Below are 12,407 nucleotides of genomic sequence, written 5' to 3'. Positions count from 1 at the left end.
CAACAATATAGTGGGAATGTTAAATTTAGTTATTTTTAGAAGCGATAGGATATCGCAAGTTTGTTTACATAACTGTTTACGAATCATAGTTGTGAATTGGTGATTATTATATTATTGTGTCATGTTACTAGAGCCCTTTTAAGTTTTTCTCCTTGTTTTAATTGAGTATTATTGTGTCATAATATCTCATAGTGTTTGGAACATTCTATACCTCTCTCAGGTTATAAATACGCCTCCAAATTATAGTTCTATATAACTAAGTAGATCTGGACTGCGTGATTGTGCGCTTAGTGATAAAGAGAATAAAGTGGCGATTTTCAAAAAGAAGTTATCACAGATCGTATTGTAATAACAGAGCAGAGAAAAATAATTCGACTTATCAGTTGTGTTCTAAAGTAATTGAACCAGCCTGTGTGGACGAAAAAGAGACACATTTTGTAGCTCTGGATACAACTATGGTAACGAACATTTGTAAATATGTTTGACTTGTTTTAATATATTATTTTAAAACAAGTGAACTATATTGCTGTTTGTTTATTGTTGAAAGTTATCGTCAACGAGCCGCAGACACTTACCATAAAGAATCCGGCCTACGAAACATGAAAGTAGCGATATGGCTGGGGCTTCCAATTACAAAGTGTCAACAGAAGCCATTGCATGCGACAATTTCAAGCCAAAAAATGCTAATGTTTCATTAAAAGAATATAGACTATGTAGAAAACGTTAAAATACCACAAGCATAATTTATTTTTACACCACAAGAATAGGAGGTTTGGCCGAACCCCCCTGTATACGTATGTGGTTCTAATGAATTACAATAGCAAAATATGAAATTATTTGAATCAAGCTGAGTTTTTGTATATTATAATATGTCTCCAAGCTATCAAAGTTGTTGAAAGAATGAATTGATAAGTAAAAACGTTAAAGAAACTCCTTCCCACAAAAACGACATTTCATAGCCTCTAATACAAAATAGAAAATATATGAAGTATCCAAGGAAGCTCTGTTGAGTAATTGTGCTTACAAGAAAAGATATTTTCTTTTATGACAGTCATATATTATTTTACAAAAAGAGTACTTTCAACTAAATTGAGTGGTGTTCTCCCCAAGATACTGCTGTTCTGTGTCGGGATTTAGGTCCATCTTTTTGACCAAAGATAGTCAGGTTCAACTTTGGCCTCTTTCTCCAACCACTTTCCTCAATACATTTGATTTGAATTTCGCGCAAAGCTACGCGAGGGATATCTGTGCTAGCCTTCCTTAATTTAGCAGTGATAGACTAGAGGGAAAGCAGCTAGACATTACCATCCACTGCCAACATTTGAGTTACTCTTTTTACCAACAAATACTGGGATTCACCATCACGTTATAACGCCCCCACGACTGGAAGAGCGAGCACGTTTGGTGGGATGGGGATGCATGCTATTAAATAACACTAATTAGTCTAGTAGAAATAAGGTTTAAATGGGAAACATTGTAAGAGAAGTAATTCCTCTGCAGTGTTGTTATTTATTTAGTGCAAAGCTACACAATAAGCTGTCTGTACTGTGTTCACTGCGAGGAATGAAACTCCAGCTTTTAGAGTTTTAAGTTTGTATATACATACAATTGACCCACTGGTCAGCCTCTGCAGTGCTATCAAGGTGCATATTCTGTACAATATTTTAAAATCGGACAGCAAACAGGTTTTAGAGGAGAGATGATATTTGGAAGAACAAAACCCTCTTATTCTACTTCGAGGATCATATAGGTCATAGATCAATAGGTATCAGGCAATGAACAAAAAGTAGTAAATAGTTTGAATGTTGTATTGAGTCGTTCAATACAGGCTGCTATCAAAATATCAAAATTTTACATTTGTTTTCACAATATATCCTGGTAAGTAAAGGTTTAAGATTGTATTGTTCATACTTTTGTATTTTAGTTATATGTTTTTAACAACATACTAAACTGTAATTAAAATTGAATCAATAGAAAATAGCTTTAGGAGGGGCCAAGTATTTGGGGGTACGAAAATCTCGCAATTTGATTCTGTCCCTCAATGTCTTATGTAATCATCGAATAGGGTCCAAGTATTTTTAATACTCGAATATTTTCTTGTCTTACCAATAAAAACTAACTTTTGCCAGTCCCAGTTTTAGAAAAGCCTGGACTAATACGTAAAATCATGCACACCTTTTTATTACAATTGTTTCCTATTTAGGGTTATTTCTACTAAATTAGATATCCAAATAGCTACACAAAACATAAGGGTCGGGAAATGTTAGTGGAGAATAAATTGAACATGGACAGCAAAGTAAAAGTAAGCAATCGCAAATGAACAAATAAAACATCACTATTCACAATAGTATAGCGTATTTTACCTACGTATTCATTAGTTTGTTTGGATTCTTAATTGACTGCTGTGCTTCAAGACAGACAAGGGGATACTAAATGTGGTATCATATGATCCATAGCTTACATCAACTACTATTTCAAATGACATATTCAAGGAAGAGATCCCTAACTCATATCAATTTCTACAAGTATCTATATCATCCCTTGAAATTGACTTGCTGCATCTCCTGGAGTGGACACAGACACGGGGTCAATCTAGCACAAGCTTATTTGAAATCTTGCTTTGGGGATGGTTTAGACAAAGGAAAGTATACTCTAAAAATATTGTTAATGGACTACATCTGTCTAGGAAATTTTTTGGGTGATGTTTTGAGCTGCAAACTTTAATTAAGTGATCATCACAGTGTATAATCTTTACTTCAGCAAAACAATTAGTATATGTTTACGACTTTTTGACATCTTACTTACAAAAATGTTATTAATTACGTAGAGAACATGAAAACTTAGAAAAATTACCTGAATATACCTTAATGCAGGTACATTTTGAACTATTTATGGAAGGGTAAAATTAACTCTTATTTTAAATGTGATAATGTAATCATGGAGGAGGCTTTTACACGCTATAAACTGTTACCAACTGACACAAAGCAGCGCGATATGTGACAGTAGAGGAAGTTAGGACACGAACTGCACGTAAACGTTTCTACACAGCCACATTTTGGCACAGTTTAGAGGGAATTGAAATGTAACATGAAAATAATATCAGCTGCATACTAGATTTTTTTGACACCATAATGCAATACTAATGAATAATTATGTGTAACCTCAGCAAGAGAACTGGCGTGTGTTTATAAACTTCATAAATCTGGTTTATTGAGAAGATGCTAACAACCTGTAGAACTTGCACGAAATTTGTGCAAGAATGTTTAGGCAGTGTCCTTCAATGGAACACCAGACGATACTTTGAGGTCATAGTGCCCTCTGTGTTAAGACGGGAATGGACAGTCTATAGTAGTGCTAATTGTTAAGGGTAAATCTGACGTTTCACATTAAGAAAGCAGATATAAACATTAATACACGAAACCTTGTGTGAGTTGCATGATGGAAAGACATCTTGATGGACAAAAGCCAACTGTTGAATTTAAGATCCAGTGAAAGGCAACCATCCAGAAATTGTGTTAGCATCAGAGTAATAAATAAATAAAGCTTGATTTCATTTTATATTACACATCATATCTAGCCTGTTTGCTTCTTTGCTTAAACTCAGTAAATTCAATATTACTTCATAATGTGTCTTGCTGATCCTTCCATTATAAAATGACCTATCTAATACTTTGTGCAGACATCAGTTTAACCTGAGAAAACCGTATAATAAAGTCACTATATACAATTAAGAGATATTATTATTAATGAACAGATATTTTAATTCCTAAATTATTAACTTACAGATAAGTTAAAAAAATATTCTCTGTTATCTCATTTACTGGCTCTAAACTATAAATTCAGATCCTTTTCGTGGTTTTCATTTCCTTGGATGTGGTATACAGATAGGATGATCTCTTGTACTTTGTTGTAACTCGTTGTCTTATCACTGAAATTCTCTCCATGTCGAGACAATCCACTAGTGGCTCTATTCTTTATGATAACCTGAAATGATCTTGGCAGAATTCATGGCTATTCATCAAGTGCGCTTTCCAATAGTAAATACTTCTGAAACCTGTCTCAACATGCCTTGGATCTTTAGTAGAAAAATTTTAATGCGAAGTTGGGGCTCATTTTACTAAATAAATATGATAGAAAATTCCTAGTGTGTCTGCATACTATAATGCTACACTTTAAGTCAGATCACAATTTCAGCTCATTTTTTAGCTCTGTGAGAAATAAACATACTGGACACATTTGATAGAAAGGAAAACAATCTTTTTTTTAAGACACAAGAAAAACAGCATACATACTTGTGTAGACAAGTAGATGATTGCCCATATTGGATCAGTGAATAGAACTTCAGCTTTTCTTCTCTCTAGATAAAGGTGTGCCAAACTAAGTCAGAAAAGATGTTACCTGTTATAGAGAACAACAAATACACAAAGGCAACTATTCAGAATAGATGATTTTTTTAAATTCCTGTGTTATTAAAGATTGTGGAAAACATGATATTCCTGCATATCACATTTTCCCTTCTTTTTTGTTTCAGGCTTAACCATAAGACAACAATTAAAATTGATTACGTAGAAAACACACACAAGAAAACTCAGTGGACAGTTGTCTTTCGAAATTAGCTCCTTTATCCATGTGGAATTTTTCCTTTACTCTGCACTGTGTTATCCAGTTCTCCACCAAACCATTAGCTATGGACTGTGCTAATGTATCAACCAATGGATAGGGTATGCCCCACTATGTGAAGTAGTTGACAGTGACAAGTATCTAGCAATAACATCTTGCACTTCCTGGAGGTGGACCAGCAATGTACAAGGCTATCATCTACATAGAAGACACCCAATTTTCTCTTAAAGTTTGACTTGTTTTATTTCTGAGTGGAGCATACCATTCTGTATTCACATCAGTGGCAAACATTTTGACTTGAATGCAGCCAGAAGATCCATCCAAGCTCAGGTTCAGGCATTGAAAGCCAGTTCATGAGCCAATCTATTACAGGGAGTAAACTGTTTGAATTTCCTTGGGAAATTATCAAAATGGTCTTTTACCTCAACCTTAAACATCGGTTTAAGTAAAGTAAACAAGTAAAGTTTGGTTTATTTTGAATTTCGCGTAAAGCTACACGGGGGCTATCTGCGCTAGCCGTCCCTAATTTAGCAGTGAAAGACTAGAGGGAAGGCAGCTTGTCATCACCACCCACCGCCAACTCTTGGGCTACTCTTTTACCAACAAATAGTGGGATTGACCGTTACATTATAACGTCCCCACGGCTGAAAGAGCGAGCATGTTTGGTGGGATGGAGATTCGACCCTTAGGTTGTGAGTCAAGCGCCCTAACCACCTGGCCAGTAACACTGAATATTTTACTTTTATACCCATACACCTTTACACGTCTAAAGACCGTTAAATTTACTTTACATTTCCATTTCTGGCACTTATAATATTATTAGGAAGAAGCTCAGAGAAATAATTTATAAATGATATTTCATGTTACATGCCCAACTCTTTTCGAAAATTAACGTAAAATAATTTTCAGTTCTTTCTTTTAGCTGTGTTTCTTTTTTAACTGCATCACATTTTTCACACTAAGTTATAATATTTACAAAATCCAAATCTGATGAAAAACTAATTTTTGTATGCTATCAACTGCTGGAATTTTGCATTTATCATATTTGAATGTATGGTAATCTTAGATAAAGCTGAAACAAATGGAAAAATAATAAATATTGAGCCCAAATAGCTCAGCCGTAAATCTACAGGCTTATAATCGTAAAAATCTGTTTTCAATACCTGCAGTGGGCAGAGCTCAGATAACTTATGGTATAGCTTTATGCTTAAAATCAAAGTATTGCAGTAACTAATGGATCCAAGTGATCTGTTTATAAGCTACTGTAATGAACTCGAGAGAGAAGAAGGGGAGAGACTCAAATACATATGCGAAGTACAAAATCTTTATTCTTATGCACAGACAAGATGTGCTTTGGCCTTAATTACCACTTCCTAGTTCTAAAATAAAGTTGGAACAATATGGTCACTGTGGCAGAAGGAAGATAACATCGTCACAAGATAAGAAACTGCAGAATTGTGTCTATCACACTTTCAATCTAACCAAAATGGTAGTAGTAAGACAGTATTCAACAATTCTAGATTACCTATGTCAGTGACCATCCCCAATTTCCACATTCACCTTTGTAGAATCATTGTGTCATTTAAGGTATTCAGTTTGGACACTAGTTATTTATCAAAAATTCTGTTTAATCACTCTTGTTTTATGTTCCTATCAGTCATGGTCCCTGAGCAGCTAGTTTCCAGTTGCTTGCATATTTAGACTGCCACTGGTCAAAAGATTTTTGTATTTTCTCTTGTGATATCTGCATTGCCTAACATATTTAGAGCATAATTGTGGAGGACTTTGTTCCATCATTTTCTTTCAATGGAACTAATTTAATGAGACTTGTGACTTGGTATTCTGGAAAGTTAGTTTGTTTTCAAATTTTTTCATGGTGAGGGTCAACACTATCTGTACAGATAAATTGGACATTTTTAGGAAAAAATGTCTTTGTTTTGTTTCAAAATGTAAAAAGGGTCTCAGTCTGTTTTCTTTGTGGTTGAATTTGACTTATTGATGCTATAGATACATATTTGGTAAACTGTTTTAGTAAAGTTAATACCACATTGATTTCAGTTTTACCAAGGAACACTACAATTTTAAGTATATTGCTTTATAAATACCTTTTCATGTTCCTTTTAATAGTGCAATTCGTTTTAAAAATGAAAAAAGTTCTGCAGTTTGAATGATAAAAAATAATCACAAAAGTAAATCCTACAACTGACTACAATAAAGAAAGAGTATGATTGTATAGCTCATACAAAAACTAAAATAAGTAAACACAGAAACAAAGCTTCAAATTAAAATGTCAGGAATGATAATTTTGTGATAAAACTTAATATTGCTGGTTGTACTTGTGTAGCATTCCAAAGTGCACTTAACACCCAACAGGGTTCAAAAGAATTTGTATACCAAGAGTATCATAAATTTGACTTCAGAAAAAAATGAGACAGAACAGAAATGTTTCACTAGGGACAGCCATTTTAACTGTACTTGAGAATACTATTACAACACTCTTAGTCTGGCTACTAATTCTGTGGCAACTGGAAAAAGTCACTAAGCAATTTGAAATACAATTCCAGATATGACAAAATAAGGCAATTCTGACAATCGTGAATAAGTCTGTCAATTAGGCTTTGACAAATTCAAAGTTATACTGGATCTTCTATAATGTCTAATCTAATTGCCTAATCCAATATTGGTAAACAGAATTTGTAACTCTTCCATCTCCCCATGTAGTTGTCAGGCCAGTAAGCTGCCCAAGCTGGACCGAGACATGACTAACAATAATACAAAAGATAGTTAAACATGTCTTTGAATCTGACTTACGATACATGTGAAATCCATAAGAATTAGCACCAGCTAACATAATAATTTTTTCTAGAAACATGATTTTTCCCTGCAAATATTAAAGGAAATTGCCATTTGAAACTACATCCTATACAATTTTAAAAAGAAATGGCAGAATATAAATTATTTCTTATAAATTTTAAGAACCAAGCTTTTGTAGGCTAATTATTTTTATCAGTGTTTTGTTAAAAACAAAATAATACATGAGTATATCAAAGTCTCAAACAACTATTAAAAGGTACTTATTAGTTAAACCTAGCCCTTTTCAAATATATCAGACTTACTCCATCATTCTTAAGCAAGTTATATATATATAAATAATTGTACTCTTGCTACTGCATTTTTAAATCAACCAAAGGCAAGTGTACCCATCAAAACTTAATATTTCGTTACTCATATAGCACTGAAATTGAATCTGTAGATGTATTCTACAGGTTATGTGAATAATTGCAGCTGGTGACTTTAAAGGTTGACTTGATCATCCAATTTACTGTTACTTGCCCTAAATTAGAAAACTGCCTCTGTGAAATATTTATAGGTGTAGTGAAGTTGTATCTTGTGCATAACTGCCTTCCGACATAAAATTTAAAAAACTTTCTGGAAAACAAGTTTTTACTTATGCAGGCTACTCTTTCAAATTTGGCTGTGTATACTAAATTTTCAGTTGGTCAATAGTAACTGGTCCTAATTGCTACCTGGAAATTGTACACTTCTCTACTGATCCAGGTATACTACTGGTTGGCCTGTCTCTCTTTTGCTCCAGTAGTTCTACTGGTTGATCCATATTCTCTATTGGTCCAGTAGCCTTAATTATCAACCTATAGGTTCTAGTGGTCCAGTAGCTATAATGGTCAACCTTTTGGCTCTATTAGTCCAGTAGCTATAATAATCAATCAACAGGCTTTCCTGGTCCAGTAGTAGGGTTTACCACTTGACTTGTATGCTTTATTTTCATCGAGTATCTGCAAAAGTCAATTGACTCACAAAAGTGCAATTTCAAAATTTTGAAAGTTTCTTCAATGTTAGTATTATGATGCGATATAAACTTGAATGTGCTGTTAGTGCTTTTTACATGTTTCATTACACTGACATCAAATCAATCACTCAAAATTGTAGGGAATATAGAATACAATATATCAAATGAGTTCTTAATCTATATATAATCTATTTTAAACTTCTGTAAAATGTATTAACTGTTAAGAGGAGGAAACTTAACATAATCTAAATCATGCTCAGTTTTTATTTTTCAAAATCAAGACACCAACACTAACAATTACAAAAGTAATACAACTTCAGCAAACAAACCTTCCCAATATTTTCCAAGCCTTACAATGGTAATATTTTTAAAGACAATCAATGTGTGCAACTTCCTTGTACTTTGTAGGTTGGGGGATAATTTACTTGCTCTACTTCTGTTGCCATTATAAATGCAAACATTGAAGATACAAGGCAGGTTTCAAAATTTTAACTAATACATTTGACAAGCAACTATTAAAGGACAAAAACAATAGTTGTTTTCATTGTTGCCTTTTATTCAGTGAAATCACAATATTTTTCTTCATTTGAAATCATGATCCTTAATTTTTGACATTACTGATAAGTCTTAAACAGCCTGACAATGTCCACCATTCCTTCAACATACCACCAAATTCGGAATCAAAGTTCCAATGTAGATCAACTCCTAGGCAATTATTTAATCCTACAATAACATGTGTAGGAGGCTTTTTTTTTTTTACCCATTTGGTCATGAAATACTATAAAGTTTTTACTTTTATTAGAAATGGAAAAAGGTAAAGGTTTTATAAATGAATCACAAACTGAATGCTTTGTTCATAGAAATGAAATGTGAAAATTTACCATTGTAGCCAACTCATATCAGTTTTATGACTTTTTCATCAATTCCATACTTATTCAACAAGTAATGGTTTAAATAAAAGGTAGAAAAATTCCAGATGAGAGCAATTCAAAATGTTTTCTGGTGTTAAACAAAAATCGTAATTTTTATGAAATACGGACTAAATTTCTAAATATTATATATGATACACTTGAAAAATACTGTACTGTCTAAGCGAACAAAATAACACTGACCTAATTTTTATAGTACATATAGAGATGTAATTAAAAGATGTTACATCCTAAAGCGGGTTTGGTTATAGCGCTCAACTCGTAATCTACGGTTGCGAGTTCGAATACTTCTCCTTCAACATGTTCGTCAACCGGATGTAAAATAGAATGGTTTACATAAAATACCAGCCGACCAAAACTAGTTGAGAATAAGATCATAATGGAATATATGTATGTGCTAAACTCTTCTATATTTTACTTAATTAACTCGTAAAAAAATTGTATTTTCAAAGTTCTAAATATAAGCCTAAAACTTTGTCTTAAATTATGTGCTATAATTTAGCGCTTGAGTTAGCTCATTTAGCAGGAACTGTATAGTACCTCCTTTGTCATAGGATAATTGTATTGATGACCAATATCACCTGTGGAATGTTTCTTAGACGCCAGCAAACGTTTTTATACTGCAACTTTTTATGGTTATATGGTTTATTCTATGGAATTTGTATTAATAAATTATTGTTGGCAAAAATACGTTATTTTCAATTTCAAAATAGACAAATTGCAAATTTGGTTTGAAACAATACGAAACTTATGGAAAATATACATAAAAACAAAATAGAACTGTCAGAATCTGTTTGCTGTGTAATATCAGTTAAAATGTTAATAATGTTAAAGATATATTGTGTTATAGTTATATTTGAAATTTGGTGATGCTTCGTATTAGTTCCAACACGTTCTTTTAATGCTCATACGAAAAACGCGAATTCCCTTTCCAACTGACAATTGTAGACTCACCCAGGACAAGAGGAATATGGGATACCCTAAAGTAGAACAACGTTTATTATTTCTCAAATAAAAGTACATAGCAAGAATAAGAATTCAACGTACTAATTATTTTTACATCAGAAGCTTTAAAGTAATTAAAGACTTTTAAATATTTAATTTTTTTTTAAATATATTAATCGAAAAACACCACCTGTTTTATTGAAAACAAGTTATTTATATTAGGGAATACGAACAAATTTATTAATTCCCAGATCGTTTAGATAAGTCTTCTAAATTTCCCAAATTTTTGACCGTCCCATTTTATAGGGACGTGATATGATATGAATGAAAGATTATTATCTCTTAAACTATGTTATGTGTAAGGGTAAAACATACTTTAGAGCAAAGATTCTCAAACTGTGGTACAAGGAACTAATGTCGGTGGTACTCGACACAATTAATATAAAAAATCATAAAATTTGTAATAAGCTCTATCTGAGCTTTCCACGTACATATATATATATACACTACTCTCCTCACTTATAGACTCAGCATCTAATTGCAAAGACTCACCAGTATTTTCTTCCTTTAAAATTGATAAAAATGGTACCACATATTCTTCAATTGTGCTAGAAAAAATAATCAGATTAATGGGTAAGCGTTAAAAATATGAATTTTTGTTACTAGGTTTTTCTTATCTTTTAAAAAAATTAGGTCTGGGTTTGTAATTTTTAAAAATTAAACAAAGAGTGATACATGAGCCTGAAATGTTTGAGAATCACTGCTTTAGAGTATATCAGAGTGAAGATATTCAACATGAGAATGTTGTTGGAATCCCTTCTTTATTTTTCTTTACAAAATTAAGATTTATTAATTCGTGATCCGACGTATCTATTATAACTCAAATTTAAAATTTTATGTTACAAAATTGATTTTTTGTTTAAAGTACTAACTGGGCCGTAAATTAGCAGGAATAAAGCTCTTGTTATGTATTGAGGAGGGGGGGGGGGGTAATGATAATAAACTCTCACTTCAAATATACTAGTTCCAAATTCATCGGAGTGATTGGGCTTAATTTTCACTTTTTCTTCGCGGTTTTTAAAATTGAAAAGAAATAATAACAGATGTGTTTCAATTACGGTGATGCTCCGTAGAGCCAAGACTGATGAACGCTGGATTGAGTTAGTTTGAAGTTAAGCACAAAGCTACACAATGGGCTATCTGTGCTCTACCTACCACGGTATCAAAACCTGGTTTCTAGTGTTGTAGGTCCGCAGACATACCGTTGTGCCACTGGACTGAGAGGAAAACGTCGTTGATAATGGATATGGTAAACGTAGTATGGTTGGAGTACTATTATTATACACTCTTGTAATTCTTGAAAATCTCAAAAGGTATAGAAAAGGACTGCAGCGTAAATAAATGTAATAGTCCTAATAATAATGTATTTTGTTTTTTAGTATGTTATTTCATTCCAGTCCCAAAAATGCAACTTGCAGGCCAACAGACGGTTAAGCCCTCTACTCGGCCAAATGTATGAATTCCTGGAAGGAAATAAATAATATCAAATAAATTGGTATAGGAAAGATGAGACTCACTAGTCAAACAGGAAACACAGGAGTGGACACATAGCAACTTCGCAGAAAGTAGTAAGAATTGTCAGTGAAAACTGAAAATACATAAGATGTATATATATGTACATGTATGGGGTGGTAGAAGTAACATCCGAATGACATAAAAATTTGGATCATCCAGTGGAAGAGACATCTAATAGATATTAAGGAGATGTTCGGCAGGCGAAATGAGCTTCTGGCGTGGATTCACAGACAAACATAGCAAATCCACACGGATAATGTTATTGTTTATGAAGCACAATTGTATCTATTTTTGACGAAGTACGTAGATGTGAAATGATGGAAGGAAATGTAATATGGTTATATAGTTCCTTGATTGGACTTAGAAGACGAATCCAGAAAGCTAATCAGAGAGTTCAACATTCCAGAATTATTAGACGGTCATTATATGTGGAGGAAGCAGTGTAGCGAATGTATTGTTATGTATTTATTTTTAATATGAACGTTGTTTAGATTAAATTTGTATTAAAAATATCCGTAACTTATAGTGTC

The 12,407-nt window shown here is 32.9% G+C and overlaps 1 long non-coding RNA gene across 1 annotated transcript; it reads right to left on the bottom strand.

Annotated features, from left to right (window-relative positions):
* Nucleotides 1-3,779: 3,779 nt before the first annotated feature.
* On the bottom strand, nucleotides 3,780-9,891 carry LOC111086721. The gene is made up of 3 exons (XR_002611448.1): nucleotides 9,541-9,891; nucleotides 4,293-4,377; nucleotides 3,780-3,984 (listed from the first exon to the last, which is right to left on the bottom strand). It is a non-coding gene; the product is annotated as an uncharacterized LOC111086721 (long non-coding RNA).
* Between the last annotated feature and the right edge of the window lie 2,516 nt (nucleotides 9,892-12,407).

This window comes from Limulus polyphemus, unplaced genomic scaffold, assembly GCF_000517525.1.
Source record: "Limulus polyphemus unplaced genomic scaffold, Limulus_polyphemus-2.1.2 Scaffold50, whole genome shotgun sequence".
NCBI classification, from domain to species: Eukaryota; Metazoa; Arthropoda; class Merostomata; order Xiphosura; family Limulidae; genus Limulus; species Limulus polyphemus.
Note: the sequence above shows the minus strand (reverse complement) of the source record. Positions and strands in the feature narration are given on the sequence as shown.